A 25870-nucleotide genomic window follows, 5' to 3' on the forward strand; every position below is an offset into this window, starting at 1 on the left:
CAGAGAGAGAGGTTCTCCATCTTCTGTTTCACTCCCCAAATGGCCAGAAGGGCCAGAGCTGGGCTGATTCGAAACCAGGATCCAGGAGCTTCCTCAAGGTCCCCCACGTGTGTTTAGGGGCCCAAGCACCTGGGTCATCTTTGGCTGCTTTCCCAGGCCATTAGTAGGGAGCTGTATCAGAAGTGGAGAAGCTTGGGCTCAAACCAGTGCCCATATGAAATTCCGGCACTGCAGGGAGAGGCTTTTACTATGCCACATACAACGGCCCCCAAGATTTCTTTTCTTTCCTTTTTTTTTTAAAAAGATTTATTTGTTTATTTGAAAGTCAGAATTACACAGAGAGAGAAGGAGAGGCAGAGAAAGAGAGAGAGGTCTTCATCCGCTGGTTCACTCCCCAATTGGCCGCAATGGCCAGAGCTGCGCTGATCCGAAGCCAGGAGCCAGAGCTTCTTCTGGGTCTCCCACGTGGGTGCAGGGGCCCAAGCACTTGGGCCATCTTCCACTGCTTTCCCAGGCCATAGCAGAGAGCTGGTTCAGAAGTGGAGCAGCTGGGACTCAAACCTGACTTCAGATCTATGCAGCGCTGGCCGTTGTGGCCAGTTGGGGAGTGAACCAGGGAGTGGAAGACCTCTTTCTCTTTCTGTCTCTCCTTTTCACTCGGTGTAACTCTCACTTTCAAATTAATAAATATTTTTTATATTTATATATCTATTTGAAAGGCAGAGTGATAGGGAGAGACGAGATCTTCCATCAGCTGATTCACTCCCCAAATGGGCCAAACCAAACTCAGGAGCCAGGAACTCCTTCTGAGTCTACCATGTGAGTGGTAGAAGCCCAGTTACTTTGATCTTCCACTGCCTTCTCAGGTACATTAACAGGAAGCCGGATTGGAAGCAGAGCAGCTGGACTCAGATTGGCACTTTGATGTGGGATGCTGGTATCGCAAGCTGCGGCTTAACTTGTCTAACAACACTAGCCCTTCTGGGTAACTTATTATCTCTCCCTTCAGTATGCAGATTCTTTCTACTTTTTAACCTATCCACTGAGTTTCATATTTCATTGAACCACATTCTAAATGCCTTGGAATAACTTATTAGAGTGTTTATTTGCTGCCTTTAATTTATCATCTTTTCTTGTGCATTCTTGTTTTCTTCTTTGGCAAAGTAAATAGGACTGGCTAGCTGCTTTCTGGACCGTTCTCTTCCTGCCCAGAAGTTCCCTGAAGCTGTATCATTGTGGTAGTGAACTGTGTGCAAACACGTGCTGTGAACTGGGAGGCAGGAAGCTGGGAATCCATCATCGTTCTGTTCCCCACTCCCAGAGGAAGAGCAGCTCTGAGTCATGTAGGGGTTGTTTCAGCAGTGCACCTCTTGGGGGCCCACAGCTGTGGCAGGGATCTGTTTCTATGGTAACTCTTCCTCTGTACTCCAGTATGCAGAGGGTAATTCGTTACATGATCAACTTGTAGAGCCTGTCCGTGTTCTGGGCAGGCTGGATTCATTCTCTTCCCTCTTGTAGACCACACTATCCAGTCTAGTAGCCATTAGCCGCGAACAGTTATAAAAGTTTAAATTAATGAAAATGCATAACAATTAAGAATTCTATTTCTGAGTCACACCAGCAACGTTTCCAATGCTCTGTCGTCACGGAAGGATAGTGACCGCTCTGGCTGGACAGCTCCTGTGAAAAACGTTTCCAGCCTTGCAGAAAGTTGCATGGCCAGTGCTGTTCTATACCCCTCTACAGTATTCTTAGAGGAGACAGAGTTCAGGATCAAGTTCTTCATCTGCTCGTTCACTCCCCAAATATCTACAATGTCCAGGCCATAGCCAGGAGTCAGATGCTTCATCCTGGTCTGTCACATGGGTGCAGGGGCCCAGATACTTGGGTCATCATCTGCTGCTTTTCCCAGGCATATTAACAGGGAGCAGACTTGGAAGTGCAGTGCTCATTTGGGATGCCAGGCCTTGGCTTGCCTCCCTGTGCCACAGCACTGGACCTCTAAGAATTCTAAGAATGACTTTTGGCATCATTGGTGTTTGCAGGCCTAACTAGTCTTATCTATAATTTGGTATCTGGACAAGAGGAAAACCAAGTAAATAGAGAGGCAAATGAACCCCCAGTAGTGAATAAGCCTTAGGGGAAAATGGAGAAAAATCTCTGCGTGGGTCACTGATTTTATTCAGCTGTAATTAACTGAAACCAGGCAGGGTAGACGAGGAGACTGGGCACAATCAGCCCAAGGTCTTCTTACTTGAAATTTTACTCGAGTTGAAAATTCCTTATACTGCAATAATCAATCTCTCTCTCTCTCTCTCTCTCTCTCTCTCGATTCATTTAGTTATTTGAAAGTCAGAGTTAAAGAGAGAGAGGGAGAGACAGAGATCTTCTGTCCACTGGCTCATTCTCCAGATGGCCACAACTGCCAAGGCTGGGCCAGGCCAAAGCAGGACCCAGGAACTTCATCTGGGTCTCCCACATAGGTGACCAGGGCCAAGGACTTGGACCATTTTCTGCTGCTTTTTCCAGGCCGTTAACAGGGAGCTGGATTGGAAGTGGAGGAGGGGGACTTGAATGGGCACCCACATGGGCTGCTGTTGTAGCAGGCTACGTTTTTACCCGCAACATCACAACACCAGTCCCAAATCTCTTCTCTCCACCCCTTTAAATTGCCATATCATTCTCTTTGAGTTGCTGTAGAAAACTTAAAGGTTCTACATTGAAAGGAGATAGCTACACTCCCATCTCACACACATCCCCATACTTTTTTCAAATATCACAGCATTTCACAGTGGCTGGACTCCAGATAGACCAAGATTAAGGACAGTGTGAGTCACCCAGTAGGCTACACTGAGAGGGAAGAGTCACTGGTGCCAACCTTGTTATTTGCCCCTGCCAGGCATTGCCAAAATTTAGTCACTCCTTATTGTGGAGTTCTGCAGGGACTTCAGAATCCTTCTTAACACAAGATTCCACATGGCCACAGTCTGTACAAATGCCTGGAGCTGACTCGTGAGACTAAACTTCATTGTTGTCCTTTGCTAGGATTTGGGGCTTGGAGTTGACATTCAAAGGAAGGATATCATTGTTGCTGATGTATTCTTTGAAAAGGTGTTTTTTTGTTTGTGGTTTTTTTTTTTTTTTTTTTTTTGACATGCAGAGTGGACAGTGAGAGGGAGAGACAGAGAGAAAGGTCTTCCTTTTTCCGTTGGTTCACCCCCTAATAGCCGCTGCGGCCGGCACGTTACGCTGATCCAAAGCCAGGAGCCAGGTGTTTCTCCTGGTCTCCCATGCGGGTGCAGGGCCCAAGGACTTGGGCCATCCTCCACTGCACTCCCGGGCCATAGCAGAGAGCTGGACTGGAAGAGGAGCAACCACGACAGAATCCAGTGCCCGACTAGGACTAGAACCCGAGGTACCAGCGCTGCAGGCGGAGGATTAGCCTAGTGAGCTGCGGTGCCGGCTGAAAAGATTTTTAGAAATCTATTATGGGCCGGCGCTGTGGCTCAACAGGCTGATCCTCCGCCTAGCGGTGCTGGCATACAAGGTTCTAGTCCCGGTTGGGGCGCCAGATTGTATCCCGGTTGCCCCTCTTCCAGGCCAGCTCTCTGCTATGGCCCGGGAGGCCATATGGCAGTGGAGGATGGCCCAAGTGCTTGGGCCCTGCACCCGCATGGGAGACCAGGAGAAGCACCTGGCTCCTGGCTTCAGATCAGCGAGATGCCCCAGCTGCAGTGGCCATTGGAGGGTGAACCAACGGCAAAAAGGAAGACCTTTCTCTCTGTCTCTCTCTCTCTCACTGTCCACTCTGTCTGTCAAAAAAATAAGAAATAAAAAAATAAAGATTAAAAAAAAATCTATTATGAATAGCATTGTGCATAGTACAGAGTAGGTAGCTAAGTAAATGTTCAAGAGGATACACATGAAGAAGGAGGGTCCTCGTAGGAGAGAAGAGAAAGTGAATTTGTGTTGGAAAAGGGGTCAGTACTGGGTTCCTTCTGGCAAAGGTGGCTTGAAATTGACTTTTGAAATTTTTAATTTGAAAGAACAGGTGGGGTTGTAAGCTGAAAGGGAGAGGTTGAGAAAGAATTGAGAAACAGCCTTTGTAAAAGGAGAAGGAAAGAATTTGTAGGAGAAAAAGATGCCTAGAGCAGGTGAGGGAGTAGAAAGGGTGAACTATAGGTGCTCTACAGAAACAAGTGTTAACAGGCCTTTGTGTTTCTAAATTAGTGTCTTTTTTTTTAATGCAAATCTGGAAGCAAGAGTTCCCCCTAATATTTTCAGAGTATTCACAAACATCAGACTGTTCACTGTTGGGATCCCACAGTGCCCTAATGATTCCTTTGCTGAGGGTTTCTCCAGGTCTTTGCCCCTGGGGAGGAGTGGGCCTGTGTAAAACAGCTGAAAGCACACCTCGCTCGGCATAGCACGCCAAGGTTTTTTACTTTATGCCCTCTTTGATGTTCCATGTGGTTCCGTGCATGTAGGTATGCGGGTAGATGTGCGTATGTGTGTGTGTGTATTTTGTTTTGTTTTGTCTCTTTGTAATTTCCAGAAACTTGCACATAGAAGTGGAACTTGTTCATAGCAAATCCCTCCTTCTCATCTCAGCTACTGTGCCCCTTTGCGTCTCGGCTGCTCCTCTTCTGATCCAGCTCCCTGCTGGTGGCCTGGAAAGCAGTAGAATACAGCCCAAGTACTTGGGCCCCTAAACCCACATGGGAGACCCGGAAGAAGCTCCTGGTTCCTGGCTTCGGATCGGCCCAGCTCCTGCCGTTGCTGCCAGCTGGGGAGTGAACCAGCGGATGGAGGATCTTTCTCTCTGTCTCTCCCTCTCACTGTCTGTAACTCTACCTCTCAAAGAAATAACCTTAAAAAACCAAACAGGTGTTAAACCAGAAGTTTGCCCCCTGAGACCATATCTGCCATTTGGTCAAAACTACTCTGCAAGTTGTGTTTTTTTAAATGTTTGTTTGTTTGAAAGAGTTACAGAGAGAGGGGGAGAGACACAGAGGTCTTCCATCTGCTGGTTTACTCCCCAGATGGCCACAACAGCCAGAGCTGAGCCAGGCTGAAGTCAGGAGCCAGGAACTTCATCCAGATCTCCTGTGTGGGTACAGGGACCCAAGCACTTGAGCCATTTCCCACTGCTTTTCCCAGGCCATTAGCAGGGAGCTAGATTGAAAGTAGAGCAGCCATGATACAAAGCCACGCGCATATGGGATGCTGGCATCACAGGTGGTGGCTTTACCCAGTATGCCAAAATGCTGGCCCCTGAATGTTTGTTTATGTATTTATTTTTATCTACTAGAAAGAGGGAGAGATCTTTCATCTGCTGGTTCACTCTCCAAATGCCTCCAACAGCCAGAATTGTTCTGGAACAAAGAAGCCAGGAGTCTAGAACCCCATCTTAGTCTCCAGTGTGGATGGCAGGCAGCCAAGCATTTCAACTGTCATCTGCTGCCTCCCAGGATGAACTAGCATGAAGCTGGACCAGAAGCAGAGGTGCCAGGACTTGAACCTGGCACTGCGGTAAGGGATGTGGATATCCCAAGCAACAGCTTAACCTACTGTGTTACAACACAACCCACTGTAAGTTGTTTTAAGAATGCCACAGGGAAAGATCCCATAGCCTCTTCTATAAGCTTGGTTTTTATCCAGAGCAATCAAATTATAAGCTATAAAGAGTGAAAAACTTGCCCCAGGTATGGAGGATTTTTTTGTTGTTGTTGTTGTTGTTAAGATTTTTGTTTATTTGAGAGGGAGAGTTACAGAGAGTGAGAGGGAGAGACAGAAAGGTCTTTCATCCTCTGGTTCACTCCCCAGATGGCTGCAAAGGCTGGAACTGGGCCAATTCGAATCCAGGAGCCAGGAGCTTCTGGGTCTCCCATACAGGTGCAGGGGCCCAAGCACTTTGGCCATCTTTTACTGCTTTCCCTGGCCATAGCAGAGAACTGGATAGGAAGTGGAGCAGCCAGGACTAGCACCAGTGCCCATATGTAGTAGAGAGGCCTAGCCCTCTCTACTACAGTGCCAGCCCCAATGTGGAGGACTTTTGGTAAATAAAGAACCCAGGCCATTCCTTTCTCCAGCCCTCAGTTCAGAAGTAACCCAAAAACGTCTAGCCTGTTCCAGAGTTTACTGCTTCTTTCCATTTTTCTTTCTGGTGGGATGATGTCTTGTGCCAGTGGCTAGAATACAGCGTAAGAAATTTTTGTCTTGGATCCACAGACTGAGCAGCTCTGAAAGAAAACTCCAGGCATTGGGGCTGAGGGGGTGGGGTTACAGTCAGGCTAACAGGTAGCTCTTTACAGTCTGCAGTCAGCCAGGTGCTTTTGCCTTCTTGGGATGCTGTAAAGACACACAGTGAAGCAGGCAGTATACTGTTGGGGCCTGCAGCAGCCCACTGGGCCCGGACTTCTGTCTGGGCTTGGATCCCACAGAGGAGTCTTACGTGGAGTTCATCCAGCATTCCCACCATTTGTGTAGCTGTCAGGAGACAGGCCAGCAAATACCCAGATTTTCCTCCTTCCTGTAGTAATTGTGGAGTAATAAAATGATTGATAACCAGGCATCCCATTTGAATTTCAGAAGAACCCTGATCTTTAAATATTCCTAATAAGAAAAAGTACCCTTTTCTAAGGTTTCGGGTTGTTTTAAGATGTTGTATTTCAAGTGACTGAGGCCAGCTATGTTGGGCAAGAGTAAAGATGCAGTACAGAGCCTGGAAACAGAGTTTAGAATGAAGTTGAACCCCTAACGCAAACAGCAGAGTCAATGTTTGTAGTTACCGTGAGCTCAAAGCCCTTCTGGATGACATGTGTCATTTCCCCGTGCCCTCAGAAAGTAGAGAAACAGGAGCAGATGAGGAAAAGCACTTGGAAAAATTCTGTAATGATCTGAGCCTCAGCCAGGCTTAATACTTGAATGTTTGAACTCTTCCCTACTGAGCTGTTGCTTTTGTTAACAGTCTGTTTTTGTTGGTTAATGCATCTCTAAAAGAAATAATAGCACAGTACTATGTAATGTTACTAAAGCAGACATTTATTTAATACTTAGAAAGTACCAGGCCCAGTTGTCAGTGCCCAGCAGGTGAGGTGGCCACTGTGATTCCCATTCTACAGATGAGGGATTTGAACCCCAGCCTTTAGTGAACTTGCCTGATATCACACAACTAAAAAATAGTCTGGCTGTAATAATTGATGGAGCATATTGTTATTAAATTGCAATCTGCGTGGTCATCGAAAATTCAATTTTGGAAATCCTTCTGCTCTCTGGTCTTCTCACTATTTACAAGCCTGTGGGTTTTTTTTTTTTTTTTTTTTTGGTGACAGGCAGAGTTAGACAGTGAGAGAGAGAGACAGAGAGCAAGGTCTTCCTTCCACTGGTTCACCCCCAAAATGACCGCTACGGTTGGCGTGCTGTGCTGATTTGAAGCCAGGAGCCAGGTGCTTCCTCCTGGTCTCCCATGCAGGTGCAGGGCCCAAGCACCTGGGCCATCCTCCACTACCTTCCCAGGCCACAGCAGAGAGCTGGACTGGAAGAGGAGCAACCGGGACAGAACCTGCGCCCCAACCGGGACTAGAACCCGGGGTTTCAGCGCCGCAGGCGGAGGATTAGCCTAGTGAGCCGTGGCGCTGGCCAGCCTGTGGTATTCTTTAGAGTTCACTTTGGAGAGACATCTTGTAAATATAATGAATTTAGGAATGTTTGTGGTAAGTCACATCTTAGTGATGGAGAGACAGCTCAGGTAGGGAGGCAAACTTTTTGTTAAAAAAAATCTAACCTCACTAAACATCAGCAGACACACACAGATGAGAAACCACTTGAATGGTTCATTCCTTGCCATGTTCAGCCATGGAAATTGCCACCTGAGACTGCATTTTTCTGCCTCTTGTCTCGTCAGTCATCTCAAGTGCCTTTGAGTCCAGCCCCCACCTGCAGTCCACTGATCCCATTTCCTTCTTCCAGTCCCTCATCCCTCATTGTGTGTGTACTTTTTCCTTAAATAGCTTAAATTCCAGGGTTAGTCGTGTCAACCACTGTCTCATGTAACACTCTCAGTCCCCTTCTCCTTTGCTTTGTCACTTTGGCTTGCTGCATCACGACTCTAGTGCTGTCCAAACCTCTGCCTGCACTCTGCAGTACACCTGGCTGGAAGAGACCTGTCTCACCACCACCATCCCTTTTTTTTTATAGATATATAATCAAGATCTTTATTGATTTAACTATAACAGCAACCATTGGAGAGAATTTCATTTTCCCCCTAATTTCCGAACATGTACTGGTTTTGAAGGTTAATTAAAAACACAGACCGGACATGGAGTCACACAGGACTGCCTCAAGTACTGCACAGTGCCCTCTGCTCTCCATCCACGACAGAGAAGTAGACGGGATGGGGTGAGGGGGCCACACACCACACACCACACCGCTGTCCATTCACAATGGTTGAACTGGGCCATTGGTGGCACTAAGAAAGAGATTTTTTTTAATAAAATATTTAAAAGATTTATTTAGCCATTGTAATCCATAAACTGTACTTTGGAAATTTATATTTACTAAATAAAAGTTAAAAAAAAAAAGATTTATTTAATTTATTTGAAAGAGTTACCGAGAGAGGTAGAAACAGATAGAGAGGTCTTCCATCTGCTGGTTCACTCCCTAGATCGCCACAACAGCTGGAGCTATGCCAATCTGAAGCCAGGAGCTTCTTCCAGGTCGCCCACGTGGGTGCAGGGCCATCTTCTACTGCTTTCCCAGGCATAGCAGAGAGCTGGATCAGAAGAGGAGCAGCGGGGACTAGAACCGGCGCTTGTATGGGATGCCAGTGCTTCAGGCCAGGGCTTTAACCTGCTGTGCCACAGCACTGGCCCCAAATAAAATATTTTAATGATATTTAAAATGGACATCTCAAAATGTGAGTGTCCTCTGCTGTCCCACTCCTAATGATCCATGAGCTCTAACAGGCCCTCTGTCACCTACGACTCCTGCTGTGTTTCTGTAATTCTTTCATTCTCCAGCCTCCCAGAGGACCATTCCCTATCTCCTTCTCCCTTCCAGAATTCCCTCCTTAGCCTCAGCTGATGACCTTATTTCCTGTTTCATTGAGAAAGCAGTTGATGGCACGCACCACCATATCCACCTGACTCTGGTCTCTGCTGTTTTCCCGTTTCCTGTAAGTAAGAACTCTCTGTGCTCCTCGAAAGGACAGGTGCCTCCGCTTGGCAACAGATTTCCTTCTCCCTTGCGGAGTCCAGAGCGTGCTTCCCCGGTCACTTCCACTTTCCCAGGGGTACATTCGAGCAGTGCACAGACGTCTGAATCTCTTCCATCTTGAAAACAGCAACAGGAACAAACTGCATCTCTTGCTTCTACTTCCCCAGCACATGCTGCCCCATTTTGCTGCTTCCTTTTATTTAAAAAAAAAAAAAAAAAAAAAACACAAAAACCCCTAAAGAATTCTGTCTCTTTGATTTTTCTTCATTTTTCTCCTTCCATTCTCCTAAACACCACTGCAGTCATGTGTTTGCTCTCACTGCTCCAATGAGACTGCTCTTATCAAGGTCACTGAGGACGTCCTGTTGCTGAGTCCAGTGGCCCATTCTCAGCTCTGGGAAAGGCTGCTGCAGGTGACACAGATGGTCAGGCCTGCCTCCTTCAACACTTTGCTTTGCTTGCTTCCGGGATGCCACATTCACCTAGTTTTCTTCCTCCCTTTCTCATGAGCGTCCTTTTCTGATTCTTCCTCACCTGTGTACTTCCAATGCTGAAAGGCATGGAGAGCTTAGTCTTTGTACTAATTCTCATCCTATCTTGATGACAAGTGTGGTGGAGTCATTGAAGCTGGTGGTTGTAAGTACCACATGTATGCTGCTGACTCCAAAATTGATACTTAACTGCTCCCTTGACCTTTTCTCAAACCGTGTTATTGAGATAAAATTCACATACCGTACAATTCACCCATTTAAAGTGAGCAGTTCAGTGGGTTTTAGTGTATTCAGAGTTGTACAACCATCATCACCTCAATTTTAGGACATTTTCATTATTCTATAAAGAAACTCCATAACTGTTGGCAGTAACTAATTTCTGCTTGGGCAACTAGTTGTCCACTCTGGGGGCCAGCCACGTGTCCACTCTGTTTGAATGTGCCTGTTCTGGACATTTCATACAAATGGAATTATACACAGTATTCGTGTATGACTCTCTCTGTTGGATTTCTTTTGCTTGGTCTATTGTTTTCAAGGTCGGTCTGTGTTGTAGCATGTGGTAGTACTGCATTCCTTTTTATGGCCGAATAATAGTGTGTGTGTCAGTATATCATATTTTGTTTTTCCATTCATCAGTAGGATGAACAATGCTGCTGTGAACATTCATGTACAGGTTTTTATGTTTCCTGCTTGTATACCTGAGATTGGGATTATAGTGAGAGAGAGAGACAGAGAGAAAGGTCTTCCTTTTTGCCGTTGGTTCACCCTCCAATGGCCGCTGCGGCCGGCGCATCGCGCTGATCTGAAGCCAGGAGCCAGGTGCTTCTCCTGGTCTCCCATGCGGGTGCAGGGCCCAAGCACTTGGGCCATCCTCCACTGCCTTCCCGGGCCATAGCCGAGAGCTGGCCTGGAAGAGGGGCAACCGGGATAGAATCCGGCGCCCCGACCGGGACTAGAACCCATTGTGCTGGCGCCGCAAGGCAGAGGATTAGCCTGTTAAGCCACGGCGCCGGCCTACAGGGTCTTTTTGAGGAATTGCCAGGCCGTTTTAAAACAGCCTCACCATTTTACATTCCCACTAAGGGCATATGAGGCTTCCAGTTTCTCCACATCCTCTCCAACACATATTACCTGTCTATTTGATGTGCCATTCTAGTTTTTATGAATTGGTTTGTTTTTGTGATTTTAATTTGCATTTTCCTACTAAGGATGTTGGGCATCTTTTCATGTGTTTATTTCTGGTCTTTGGAGAAATGTCTATTCAAGTCCTTAGCCAATTTTAAAAAAAAATATGTATTTTTAAAAATTTATTTATTTATTTGAAAGTCAGAGTTACACAGAGAGGCAGAGAGAGGAGAGGCAGAGAGAGAGAGAGAGAGGTTTTCCATCCGATGGTTCACTCCCCAATTGGCCGCAATGGCTGGTGCTGAGCCGATCTGAAGCCAGGAGCCAGAAGCTTCTTCTGGGTCTCCCACATGAGTGCAGGGGCCCAAGGACTTGGGCCATCTTCTACTGCTTTCCCAGGCCACAGCAGAGAGCTGAATCAGAAGTAGAGCAGCCGGACTCAAACCAGTGCCCATAGGGGATGCCGGTGCTTCAGGTCAGGGTGTTAACCCGCTGTGCCACAGCAATGGCCCCAAAATTTATATATTTTTACTCATTTGAAAGGCGGAGTGACAGAAATGGAGAGGGGGAGAGAGAGAATGAATAAATACTTTCCATCTACTGGTTTACTCCCTAAATGCCTACAATTGCTGAGGCTAGGCAAGGCTGAAGCTAGGAGCCCACAAGTCAGTCCAGGTCTCCCACATAGTGATAGGTAACCGAGTACTTGAGCCGTTACCTGCTGCCTCCCAGGATATACATTAGCAGAAGTTGGAATTGGCATGGAGCTGGGACTCAAACTCAGGCACTCTGATGTGGGATTGGGGGCGGGGGGTATCCTAAGTGGTGCCTTTTTTTTTTTTTTTTTAAGGTTTATTTATTATTTGAAAGAGCCAGAGAGAGAGAGAGGGAGAGACAAAGAGAGATCTTCCCCACTCTGGTTCACTCCCCAGATTGCTACAACAGTGAGGGCTAGGCCAGGCCAAAGCCAGGATCCAGGAGCTTCATCTGGGTCTGCCACATGGGTGGCAAGGGCCGCCATCCTCTGCTGATCTTCCCAGGCCACCAACAGGGAGCTGGATCAGAAGTGGAGCAGCCAGGACATGATCTGACCTGGTGCCTCAGCTTAGTACACCACGGTGCCAGTCCCCAGTGTGGTATTTCACCAATTGCACAACAATATCCATCTCCCTTTGTCTTTTTTTTTTTAAAGATTTATTTATTTATTTGAAAGATTACACAGAGAGAGGAGAGGTAGAGAGAGAGAGAAGTGTCTTCCATCCCATGGTTCACTCCACAACTGGCCGCAATGGCCAGAGCTGCACCAATCCAAAGCCAGGAACTAGGAGCTTCTTCTGGGTCTCCCATGCAGGTGCAGGGACCCAAGGACTTATTAGCCCATCTTCCACTGCTTTCTCCGATCATAGCAGAGAGCTGGATCGAAAGTGGAGCAGCTGGGTCTTGAACCAGCGCCCATATGGGATGCCAGTGCTTCAGGCCAGGGCCTTAACCTGCTACACCACAGGACCCACCCTTCTTTGTCTTTTTTTTAAAGTGAGTGATTTGTCTTTTTGTTGTGAGATATAAGATATTTTTATATATGTAAATATATTAATACCTTATAAAATATATTAGCTGCAAAAATTTCTCCCATTATGTGTGTTTCTTTTTCACGTTCTTTACAGTATCCTTTAAGGCACAAAAGTGTTTAATTTCAATGAAATCCAATGTATGTGTTTTTTGTTGCTTATGAATTGATGTCTTATTTAAGAAATTGTTCCTTAATCCAAGGTCACAAAGATTTCTGCCTGTGTTTCCCTCTAAGATTTTTATATTTTTAGTTCTTTTTTAAAGAAAAAAAGATTTCTTAATTTATTTGAAAGCAGAGTTACAGAGAGAGAAAGAGAGAAAGAGACTGAGATGTTCACTCCCCAAATGGCCGCAATGGTCGGGGCTGGGCGGGACTGAAGCTAGGAGCCAGGAGCTTCTCTGGATCTCCCATGATGGGGCAGGGACCCAAGCACTTGGGCCATCTTCTGCTGCTTTTCCAAGCACATTAGCAAGGAGCTTTATCAGAAGTGAAGCAGCTGAATCTTGAATTAGGGCCCATACAGGATGCCAGCATTGCAGGTAGAGGCTTAATCTACTACTCCACAAGGCTAGCTCCAAACGTTTACGTTCTTACCTTAGGTCTTTGATCTGTCTTGAGTTCGTGTTGTATATGGTGTAAGGTAGGAGTCAGCTACAATTTTTTTGCCCGTGGATATTCAGTTGTTTCAGTACTGTTTGTTGAAAACACTGTTCTTGGGGCCAGTGCTGTGGCTCACTTGGTTAATCCTCCGCCTGTGGCGCTGACATCCCATATAGGCACTGATTCTAGTCCCTACTGCTTCTCTTCCAATCCAGCTCTTTGCTGTGGCCTGGGAAAGCAGTAAAAGATGGCCCAAGTCCTTGAGCTCCGGCACCCTCATGGGAGACCTAAAAGAAGCTCCTGGCTCCTGGCTTGTAATCAGCCCAGCTCCAGCCATTGCAGGCATTTGGGGATTGAATCAACAGATGGAAAGGAAGACCCTTCTCTCTGTCTCTCCCTCTCACTGTCTGTAACTTTACCTCTCAAATAAGTAAAATCTTAAAAAGAAAAAAAGAAAACACTGTTCTTTATCCATTGAATGGTCTTGACATTCATGTCAAGGCTCCTTTGACCTTGGTTGTAAACCTTAGGTGAGTTTATTTCTATTCTCTCAGTTTCTGTCCTGGGAGTTGTATGTTTTGATGCCAGTACTGCTCTGTGTTGTTAATTGTAGTTGAGCAGTACATTTCACAATCAGGAAGTATGAGTCTTTATCTTCACTCTTCTTTTTGAAGCTCTTTTGGCTATTTGTGGTACTTAGCAATTTTTAGAATTTAGCAATATTTTAGAATTGGCTTATTCATCTCTGTGAAAAAGACAGTTGGAATTTTGATAGTCATTACATTGACTCTAAATCAATGTGAGGGGTGTTGCCATCTTAACACAGACAGGATATCATCAACATGAAATGCCTTGACATTTATTTAGATTTTCTATCATTTCCTTCAGCCATGTCTTAATAGTTTTCAGTGTTAGTAAGTCTTGCACTTCCTTGGAAGATTTACTTTTCTCTCCTTATTGTTCTAGCATCAGATTTTGAAAAGATTGCCTTTTTTCTCATTGAATTGCCATGGAACTTTTATAGAAACTTTATTCACCATATTTGAGGATACTAGAAAAAGTTCATGGGAAAAGCATTATAAGAAAACCAGGAGGGCTTCTGCCTGCAGCACTGGCATCACATGTGGGTGCTGGTTCCTCTCCCGGCTGCTCCTCTTCTGATCCAGCTTCCTTCCTTCCAGTGGCCTGGGAGTGCATGGGGATTGGCTTCAGTGTTTGGGCTCCTGCACACACATGGGAGGCCTCGGGGAGGCCCCTGGCTCCTGGCTTCTGAACAGTCAGCTCTGGCGATTGCAGCCATCTGGGAAGTGGGCCAGCAGATGGAAGACCACCCTCTCCCTCCGCTCTGTCTGTGGCTCTGCCTCTCAAGCAGATAAGTCTTTTTTTTGAAAGGCAGAGTGGACAGTGAGAGAGACAGAGAGAAAGGTCTTCCTTTGCCGTTGGTTCACCCCCCAATGGCCACTGCGGCCGGCACGATGCGGCCAGCGCACCGCGCTGATCCGAAGCCAGGAGCCAGGTGCTTCTCCTGGTCTCCCATGTGGGTGCAGGGCCCAAGCACTTGGGCCATCCTCCACTGCACTCCTGGGCCACAGCAGAGAACTGGACTGGAAAAGGAGCAACTGGGATAGAATCCGGCGCCCCGACTGGGACTAGAACCCAGGGTGCCGGTTCCGCAGGTGGAGGATTAGCCTATTGAGCTGCGGCACCGGCCGCAGATAAGTCTTAAAAAAAAAGAAAAGAAAGAGAGAAAGAAACAAAAGAAGACAAAACAAGACAAGGCTAGGGGCCAGTGCCTACAGTGCCAGCATCCCATGTGGACTCTGGTTCAAGTCCTGGGTGTTCTGCTTCCTTTCTAGCTCTCTGCTATGGTTTGGGAAAGCACTGAAAGATGGCTCAAGTCTTTGGGCCCTTGCACCCATGTGAGGGACCCACAAGAGGCTCCTGGCTCCTGGCTTCAGGCTGGCCCAGTTCCAGCCATTGGGGCCATTTGGGGAATGAACCATCAGATGGAAGACTTTTCTCTCTATGCTTCTGCCTTTCAAATAAGTAAATCTAAAAAAAAAAACTATGCATGGATTTCAAAATATCTTTAAAAAATTTTTTTTTTCCATTTGAGACGAGGGGGGAGAGGGAGAGAATAAGATAGGTCAAGCTTTCATCCACTGGTTTTACTCCCCATATGCCTACAACAGCCAGGGCTGGGCTAGGGCCAAAGCTAGGGGGCTGGAAACACAATCTAGGTCTTGAGGCATCACTGCCACCTCCCAGAGTCTCTGTTAGCACCGAGCTGGAGCTGGGAATCAAACCTAGGTACTCTGATATGGGATGTAGGCATCTTAACCACTAGGCTAAACGATGAGAGGCAGGGGGAGGGGGGTCCTCGATCCGCCAGCTCACTCTCCAGATGGCTGCAATGACCAGAGTTGTGCCAGTCCGAAGCCAGGAGCCAGGAACTTCCACCAGGTCTCCCATGCAAGGTGCAGGGGCCCAAGGACTTGGGCCAATCTCCACCACCTTCCCAGGCCATAGCAGAGAGGTGGACCTGAAGTGGAGCAGCTGGGACTCAAGCCAGTGCCCGTATGGGATACTAGCACTGGAGGTGGCGGCTTTACTCAGTACACCACAGCGCTGGCCCCCTCAACTTACTTTTAAAACTATTTCTTGGTCGGCGCCGCAGCTCAATAGGCTAATCCTCCGCCTGCGGCGCACCAGGTTCTAGTCCCGGTCGGGGTGCTGGATTCTGTCCCAGTTGCCCCTCTTCCAGCTCTCTGGTATGGCCCAGGAGTGCAGTGGAGGGTGGCCCAGGTCCTTGGGCCCTGCACCCGCATGGGAGACCAGGAGAAGCACCTGGCTCCTGGCTTCAGATCAGCACGATGCCCCGGCCGCAGCGGCCATTGGATGGTGAACCAACGGTAAAGGAAGACCTTTCTGTCTCTCTCTCTCTCACTGTCCACTCTGCCTGTCAAAAAAAAATTTTTTTTTCTTTAAATTTACTTGAAAAATAGCAAAGCTAGGAGCAGGGATTTAACCAGGTCTCCCATGTGGGTGATAGGAACCCAGTCACTAGAGCCATGGCTGCAACCTCACAGAGTCTACATTAGCGGGGAGCTGTAGTGAGGAGCCAGAGCAGGGTGTCTAACCCAGCCACTCTGATAGCGGATGTTAGTATCTTCACCTGCATCTGAACTGCTAGACCAAATGCCCGCCCTAAACTTAACTTTTAGTTTCGTTTTTCTGAAACTCTTTGAAGTACCCTTATATAGATAATCTACTTCCGGATTCTGTTGTCTTACTCTGTGTGTTTGGTGTTATGCCAGTACCCATGTGCTTTTCATTACTGTGGTGTTATAATAAGTCTTGAAATAAAATATTCTATCAGCCTTTCCTCTTGTTCTTTTTAATAATTATTTCGTGCATTCTCAAGTCTTTGAATTTCCATGTGAATTTGAGAGTCAGTCTGTCAATTTCTACCAAAAAAAAAAAAAAAAAAAAGCCTGCAGGAATTTGATTGGAATTGAATTAAACTTAGGGATAAACTTGGAGAGTTAAAATTTTTTTTTTTAAAGATTTTATTTATTTATTTGAGAGGTAGAGTTACAGACAGAGAGAGGGAGAGACAGAGAGAAGGATCTTCCATCCGATGGTTCACTCCCCAAATGGCTGCAGCGGATGGAGCTGGGTCAATCTGAAGCTAGGAGCTAGGAGTTTCCTCCAGGTCTCCCACGTGGGTGCTGGGATCCAAGCACTTGGGCCATCTTCTGCTGCTTTCCAGGCTGTAGCGGAGAGCAGGATTGGAAAAGGAGCAGCTGGGACATGACCCGGCACCCATGTGGGATGCCAGCACCGCAGGCAGAGGCTTAGCCACAGCACTGGCCCCTAGAGAGAGTTAAAAATCTTAACATTGCAATTTCCAATCGATTAACTTGTCATTTTTCATTCATGTTTCTTAACTTCTCCCATCAGTGTTTTGCAGTTTTAGAGCAACGTCTTGCACACATTTCATGTTTGCTGATGTTTATAAAAATTTTTTAATTGTGATAGGGTACTTTTAACATAAAATTTATCTTAACCATTTTTAAGTGATTTATGTTCAGTAGTTTAAGTATTTCAACTTGTGGTGCAACAGATCTCCAGATTTTTTTCGTCTTGTAAAGACTGAAACTCTGTACCTGTTAAACAAGTTTCCATTTTCTCCTCCTCTCAGCCCTTGGCAACCACCATTATACTTCCTGCTTCTTTGAGTTTGACTACTCTTTTTTTTTTTTTTAAATTTAGTTTATTTTTTTTGACAGGCAGAGTGGATAATGAGGGAGAGAGATAGAGAGAAAGGTCTTCCTTTTTGCCATTGGTTCACCCTCCAGTGGCCGCTGTGGCCGGCGCATCGCGCTGATCCGAAGCTAGGAGCCAGGTGCTCCTCCTGGTCTCCCATGCGGGTGCAGGGCCCAAGCACTTGGGCCATCCTCCACTGCCTTCCCGGGCCATAGCAGAGAGCTGGCCTGGAAGAGGGGCAACTGGGATAGAATCCAGCGCCCCGACCGGGACTAGAACCTGGTGTGCCGGTGCCGCAAGGCGGAGGATTAGCCTGTTAAGCCACGGCGCCGGCCTTGAGTTTGACTACTCTTAATACTCTCTGTAAGTGAAATTATACAGTATTTGTCTTTTTGTGACTGGCTTGTTTTCATTTAGCATAATATCCTCAATATTCATCCACATTGTAACAAATATCAGAATTTACTTTTTAAAAAAAGACTTATTTATGTGTTTGAAAGATAGAGTACGGAGACAGATGGGAAGTCAGAGAGACACCTTCCACCCACTGGTTCACTTCCAAGACGGCCGCAGTTGCCAGGGCTGGGCCAACTGGAAGCTAAGAGCCTGAAATAAATCCTGGTTTCCCATGTGGGTGGCAGGACACTAAGTACTTGGGCTGTTTGTGCTGCTTTCCCAGGTGCATCAGCAGGAAGCTGAATCAGAAACGGAGCAGCTGTCCAGCTGTTGTAGCCAACTGGGGAGAGAACCATTGGATGGAAGATCTCTCTCTATCTCTCTCTGCCTCTCCTTCTCTCTCTCTGTGTAACTCTGACTTTCAAATAAATAAATAAATCTTTAAAAAAAAAAAAAAAAAAGAAATGGAGCAGCCAGGATTCAAACAGGCACTCATATGGAGTGCTAGCCTTGAAAGCAGTTTAATTTGCTCTACTACAGTGCTGGCCCCAGAATTTTCTTTGTTTTTAAGGCTGAATGAGATTGTGTGTTGTATTCATTGTTCACATTTTGTTTATCCATTCATCTTTTGATGAACACTTGAGTTGCTTCCACCTTTTAGCTGTTGTGAATAATACTGTTATGAACATGAGTATACGAATATCTCTTTAAATTATTTTGGGTATATATCTAGAAGTGGAATTGTTGGATCGTGTAGTCCAGGCTCCTGGCTTCATTTTGGCCCAGCTGTGACCATTGTAGCTATTTGGGGCGTGAACCAGCAAACGAAAGATCTCTCTCTGTCTCTCTTGCTCTCTGTAACGCTGCCTTTGGAATCAATCAATCAATCTGTTTGGCAAACCACAATAATAGTTTTTCCCAGTGACTGCTCCATTTTTTTAAAAAAAAAGATTTATTTATTTAAAGGAGGCAGAGGCATGGGGGGGGGGGTCTTCCATCTGCTGGTTCACTCCCCAAATGGCCACAATGACTGGAGTTGGACCGATCAGAAGCCAGGAACCTGGAGCCTCCTCTGGGTCTCCCACGTGGGTACAGGGGCCCAAGCACTTAAGCCACCTTCTGCTGCTTTCCCAGGCCATCAGCAGGGAGCTGGATTGGAAATGGAACAGCCAGGACTTGAACTGGCACCCATATGGGATACTGGCACTGCAGGCAGTGGCTTTACCTACCAGCTATGCCACAGCTCCGGGCCCCAACTACTCTATTTTATATTCCCATCAACAGTACACAAGAGTTCTAATATCTCCGCATCCTCACCAATCCTTATTTTCCTTTTCCTTTCTTTCTTTTTACTGTTTTAGGGTTTTATTTATTTACTTATTTAAAAGGAAAAGTTACAGAAAGACAGATCTTCCATCCACTGGTTTACTTTCTTTCTTTTTTTTTTTTTTTTAAAGATTTATTTATTTATTTGAAAGGCAGAGTTACAGAGAGTAGAGGCAGAGAGAGAGAGAGAGAGAGAGAGAGATCTTCCATCAGATGGTTCACTCCTCAGATGGCCACAACAGTTGGAGCTGCACCAATCCAAAGCCAGGAGCCAGGAGCTTCTTCCAGGTCTCCCACGTGGGTGTAGGGGCCTAAAGACTTGAGCCATCTTCCACTGCTTTCCCAGGCCATAGCAGAGAGCTGGATTGGAAGTGGAGCAGCTGGAACTCTAACCGGTGCCCAAATGGGAATGTTGGCATTGTAGGCGGTGGCTTTACCCGCTGTGCCACAGCACCTCACCCCTGGTTTACTTTCCAAATGGCCACAATGCTAGAGCTGGGCCAGGCTGAAGCCAGCAGCCTGGAACTCTATCATGGTCTCCCATATGAGTAGCAGGAGTTCAAGTACTTGGGCCATCTTCTGCTGCTTTCCCAGGCACATTATCAGAAAGTTGGATCTGAAGTGAAACATCTGGGACTCAAACTAGTGATCATATTGGATGTTGGGATTGCAGGCAGCAACTTAACCTGCCGTGCCACAATGCTAGCCCCATTTCTTTCTTTCTTTCTTTCTTTCTTTCTTTCTTTCTTTCTTTCTTTCTTTCTTTCTTTCTTTCTTTCTTTCTTTCTTTTTTTTTTTTACAGGCAGAGTGGACAGTAGAGGGAGACAGAGAGAAAGGTCTTCCTTTTTGCCGTTGGTTCACCCTCCAATGGCCACCGCGGTAGGCGCGCTGCTGCAGCCGGCGCACCGCGCTGTTCCGATGGCAGGAGCCAGGTGCTTATCCTGGTTTCCCATGGGGTGCAGGGCCCAAGGACTTGGACCATCCTCCACTGCACTCCCTGGCCACAGCAGAGAGCTGGCCTGGAAGAGGGGCAACCGGGACAGGATCGGTGCCCCGACCGGGACTAGAACCCGGTGTGCCGGCGCCGCAAGGTGGAGGATTAGCCTACTGAGCCGTGGCGCCGGCCCCCATTTCTTTCTTTTTAAGATTAACAGCCATTAGGGCCAGTGTTGTGGTACGACACGTTAAGCAGCTGAGGAGTGCTGGTTCAAGTCCTGGCTGCTCCACTTCCTAGCCAGTTCCCTTCTGATGTACCTGGAAAAGCAGTAGAAAATGGCTGAAGTACTTGGCCTGTGCTACCCACATGGGAGACCCAAATGGAATTCCAGACTCCTGTCTCTGGCTTGGCCCAAACGTGGACATTGCAGTCATTTGGGAAACTGAACCACTGGCTGGAAGATCACTTTCTTTCTGCCTCTCCCTCCTCCTTTTCTGTTTCTCTGCCTTTCAAATAAATAAATATTTAAGGATAAATAAATAAAATCCATTCTGTTCAAATCCTCTGTCCATTTTTTTTTTTTTTTTTTTGACAGGCAGAGTGGATAGTGAGAGAGACAGAGAGAAAGGTCTTCCTTTTTGCCATTGGTTCACCCTCCAATGGCCGCTGCGGCCGGCGCATCGCGCTGATCCGAAGCCAGGAGCCAGGTGCTTCTCCTGGTCTCCCATGGGGTGCAGGACCCAAGCACTTGGGCCATCCTCTACTGCCTTCCCGGGCCATAGCAGAGAGCTGGCCTGGAAGAGGGGCAACCGGGATAGAATCCGGCACCCCAACCGGGACTAGAACCTGATGTGCCAGCACCGCAAGGCGGAGGATTAGCCTGTTAAGCCACGGCGCCGGCCCTCTGTCCATTTTTTAATTGGATGACTGGTTTTTTTTTGTTGGATTGTAGATATTCTTTATGTGTTCTGGATATTAACCTCTTATCATATAATTTGCAAATAAATCTACAGATAATTCTGTCAATTGCCTTTTTGTCCTCTTGCATATATAAAATATGAAAACTTTATATTTTGATATAATTCAGATTACCTTTTATACTGTTTGTAACAGTGCTTTCGGTGCCACATCTGTTGATTATCTTTTTGAAACTTTATTTTCCCATAGGCTTTTGCCAGTATGTATAAATGAAGATGACTTTTGTGTACTGATCTGTGTTCTGTGACTTTGCTAACTTAATTTACTGGTCTTGGTATCTTTTGTGCAGTTTGTAGAACCTTCTACATGTGATTGTGACCATTTTACTTCTTTTCCAGTCTGTATGTTTTATTTCTGTGTACTGACTAGGATCTTCAGGACAGTGTTGTGTAGAAGTAGAGAGCAGATGTCCTTGACTGGATCTGTCTTAGTGGGACATATTCAGTCCTGCATCATTAAATGTGATGCTAGCTGTAGAGATTTCCTAGATATCTATATAGAGTTGAAGAAATTCCATCTATTTCTAGTTTGCTGCAAGTTACTGTGAGTGGCTATTGACTATTACCAGGTGATATGCATATATTGAGATGGTCCTAAGATTCCTCTCCTTATTTTGTTGACATGATGAATTGCACTGATTTCAAAGACTAAACCAATCCAGTTGGTCATGATTATTCTTGTATGTTATAGAACTTAATTTGTTTAAAAATTTTTAAATATTTATTTATTTGAAAGAGTTGCAGAGAGAGAGGGAGAGACAGAAAGAAGAAGAGAGGAGGAGGCGGGGGGAGAGGGAGGGAGAGATATCTTCCGTCCATTGGTTCACTCCCCAGATGGCCGCAACAGCCAAGGTTGGGCCAGGCTGGAGCCAGGAACCAAGAGCTTCATCTGATTCTTGCACATGGGTAGTAGGGGTTCAGATACCTGGGCCATCTTCTGCCACTTTTCCCAGGCCATTAGCAGAGAGCTGGATCAGAAGTGGAGCATAGCTGGGACAAAGACTGGAGCCATATGGGGTGCTGGCATCACAAGCGGTGGCTCTGCTCTCTATGCCACAATTCTAATCCCCTTATTAAAATTTTGTTAAGGATTTTTGCTTTTATATTCAGGAGTAATATTTGTGCCTCATTTTCTTTGCATATGATATTTTTGCCTTATTTCAGTGCCAATAATGTTGAATTCATACAGTGATTTGGGAAGTGTTCCTTTCTCTATTTCCTGGAAAAAAATGTTTTTTTGCCCCTTAAATTGTTAGTAGTCACCAGTAAAATCTTCTGAGCATGGAGTTTTCTTTGTAGAAAAGTTTTTAGCTACAAATTTAATTTCTTTTAGCAGGTATAGCCATGTCATCTATTTCTTAACAAGTAAGCTTTAGAAGTTTGCCTTTTTCAGCTAATTTGCCCATTTTGTCTCTGTTACTGAATGTGTTTGCATGATGTTGTTTGCATTATTTCCTTGTTATCCTTTTAATGTCTGTAGGCTCTTTAGGGATGACCCTTCTTTCATCCCAGCATTAATATTTGTGTTTCTTTCTTTTTCGATTAGTCTGGCTAGAGATTTATCAATTTTGTTAATTGTTTCAAAGAACCAGCTGTTGATTTCGTTTTCTCAAGCATGTTTCTGTCTGCTGTTTTGTTGAATTCTGCTTTTTATTTTCTCCTTTCTGTTTTGTTTGTTTTCTTTTAAAGATTTATTTATTTGTTTGTTTGAAAGGCAGAGTTATAGAGAAAGAAGAGACACTCAGAAATCTTCCATCCACTGGTTCACTGCCCAGATGGCCACAGCCAGGGCTGGGCCAGGCCGAAGCCAGGAGTCAGGAGCTTCTTCCAGGTCTATTATGTGGGTGCAGGGGTCAAATGCACTTGGGCTGGGGCCAGTGCTATAAAATCGCCATCTGCAGTGCTGGCATCCTATAGGGACACTGCCTCAAGTCCTGGCTACTTCACTTCCAATCCAGCTCCCTGCCAATGCGCCTAGGAAAGCATTGGAAGATGGTCCAAATCCTTGATACCCTGGTACCTTGGTCCTCTGCAGTGGTTGTCAGGGGCCCAAACACTTGGGCCATCTTCTACTGCTTTCTGGGCCATAGCAGAGAGTTGGATTGGAAGAGGAACAGCTGGGACATGAACCGGCACCCATATGGGACGTTGGCGCCACAGGCAGTAGCTGTACCCATCATGCCACAAATGCTGGCCCCTGGAAACACATCTTTATTTAGCTTTTTCTGTATTATATATTCCATAAATTTTAATATAGTGTACTTGTATTTTCATTCACTTCAATATATTTTCTAATTTTTCTTGTAATTTTCTCTTTGACTCATGGGTTATTAGAAGTATCTTAAATAATTTTCACATTTTTGGGTGATTTTCCATATATCTCCCTTTTTAAAAATTTTTTTGAAAGGCAGAGTTATACAGTTAGAGAGAGAAAGGTTTTCCTTCCTTTGGTTCACCCCCCAAATGGCTGCTATGGCCAGCGTGCTGTGCCGATCTGAAGCCAGGAGCCAGGTGTTTCTCCTGGTCTCCAATGCAGGTGCAGGGCCCAAGCACTTGGGCACCTCCTCCACTGCCTTCCCGGGCCATAGCAGAGAGCTGGACTGGAAAAGGAGCTACCGGGATAGAATCCAGCGCCCCAACCGGGACTAGAACCTGGGGTGCCGGCGCCGCAGCAGAGGATTAGCCTAGTGAGCCGTGGCACCGGCCCCATATACCTTCCTGGTGTGGGTTTTTAATGAAATTTTGTTGTGATCAGAGAAAATACTTTGTATGACTTGAATCCCCTTTACTGTTTCAGGGACTTGCTTTATGACCCAGACTGTGTTCAGGCTTGGTGCATGTCCCCAATGTGTTTGGAAAGAATGCTTTCTGCGGTAGGCTGGTGTATTGTTCCATCAGTGTCAGTCAGGTCAGTGTGGCTCAGATCTTACAGAGCTGCACTGAGCTTCTGTCTGCTTGTTTTGAGGCTGCAGCTGGAGTTGTGGATGTTCACACAGCCATTTCAGCTTTCTTTTGATCAGTGTTTTCATGGTTATCTTTTTTCTGTGCTTTTACTTTTAGCCTATTCTGTGTCTATTTAAAGAGCTTTTCTTATACAAAGTATATAATTTGGTGATGCTTTTATAAAATCTGACCTGACAATCTTTACCCTTAAACTATGTTTCTATTTCATACCATTGTTATTATGATGGAGTATAACTTGGTTATCTCGCTTATTTGTTTCCTGTCTCGCTCATCTGTTTTCCTTTTCCTGCCTTCATTTCAATTAGAAAAGTTCTTTTCCTACTTTAGCTCTTCTGTGGGCTAAAATTAGTTTTACTTCTTTGACTCATTTTTCTTAGTGGTTGCTCTAGGTTTTACAATATACATTTTATTTAAAAAATGTTTTATTTTATTTATTTGAAAGAGTTGCAGAGAGAGGTAGAGACAGAAAAAGAGGTCTTCCATCTGCTTGTCCACTCCCCAAATGGCTGCAATGTCTGGAGCTGAGCCAATCCCAACCCAGGAGCCAAAAGTTTCTTCTGGATCTCCCACTTGGGTGCCAGGGCCCAAGGACTTGGACCATTCTCCACTGCTTTCTCAGGTTCCTTAGCAGGGAACTGGATCTGGAGTGGAGCAGCCAGGACTTGAACCGGCACCAGCACCGGTTCCTACAGTATACATTTTACTTTGTCACAGTGTGCCTCCATTTAATATTATACCAATTCAGGTAAAGTGTAAGAACCTTGCAATAGTATTTTTACTCTTACTTCCTTCTGACCTCTGTGACATAGTTATTTTACACAGATGTAAATACATGTACAGACAATATACCTAAGTACATTGGGTTTTTTGTTGGGGAGTGGAATGCGGGGGTATTGGTTGATTTTTGTTTTTGTTTTAAATAGTTAATTATCTTTTAAAGAAATTTAAAATTGTGAAAAATTCTTTCATTTCCTACCTCTCATAGGAATTTGGCTGCCAAGCCCTTTACACAGGCTGTGAAGAGGATGAATGAGTGGGCCCTGAGTAATAAAAGCCAGACTTCACAGTTCTTATAGAAGGCATTGGAAGATCTTGAGCCAATGGGGCCTGCACTCTGGCGCAGTGGGTTAAAAGTCCCAGCCTACAGTGCCGGCATCCCATATGGGTGCTGATTCGAGCCCTGGCTGCTCCGCTTCCAATATAGCTCTCTGCTATGGCCTGGGAAAGCAGTAGATGGTCCAAGTCCTTGGGCCCCTGAACGCGCATGGGAAACCCAGAGGAGGCTCCTGGCTTCGGATCAGCTCAGCTCTGGCTCTTGCGGTCATTTGGGGAGTGAACCAGCAGATAGAAGACCTCTCTCTCCAGCTCTACCTCTCTCTGTAACTCTTTCAAATAAATAAAATAAATCTTTTAAAAAAAAATCTTGAGCCAAATGAAGTTGATACCTGAAAAGCTCATAATAGTGTCTTTTTTTTTTTTTCCCTGGTTCTGTGGTTTAAGTGCCTAAAAGTGTGCCAGGGACTGAGTGAGGAAAATGTTAGTATAACAGAGACAGATGAAGGCCGAGCTATAATTAGTAGAAGCCTGCCATTATCAGTTTAGTGCCAGGTAGAAGAGCAGATTCCATTTGCTACCTTATGTAAGAATCAAGAAGGATCACACTGGAAATCTTGAATCTCCTTGTAAACTCAGCAGAACAAGCTCCTCTGTCTGCCGGCATCTTTCTGATGAAAGATGAAAGATGATTCTGAAAACCGTGTGCCCTGTGTCAGCAAAGTCATCCTGTCTAGCAGGCCGTAGACTCAGGACCTGTTGCTTCCAAACGTTAGTGTTCACCGACCAGTACTCCGGAAGGAGCGGAGAGCATCAAGACTTTCTTAGCTGCCTTGGGCTTGGAGCTCATCTCCGCAGTTCTCCTTTTAAGGCTGTGTCGCCAGACAAGCAGGGCCTGTTCTCTGGCAGCTCGGTTATCTGTTTTCTGATCCAAAGAACTTTGGA

At 45.8% G+C, this 25870-nt stretch overlaps 1 protein-coding gene across 2 annotated transcripts in view; it reads left to right on the top strand.

Annotated features, from left to right (window-relative positions):
* Window positions 1-25870, top strand: part of ZNRF1 (zinc and ring finger 1) — a 123159-nt gene that overhangs the window by 27402 nt on the left and 69887 nt on the right. The gene's annotated exons all lie outside the window — the stretch shown is intronic.

This window comes from Lepus europaeus, chromosome 19 (assembly GCF_033115175.1).
Source record: "Lepus europaeus isolate LE1 chromosome 19, mLepTim1.pri, whole genome shotgun sequence".
In the NCBI taxonomy this organism is placed as follows: Eukaryota; Metazoa; Chordata; class Mammalia; order Lagomorpha; family Leporidae; genus Lepus; species Lepus europaeus.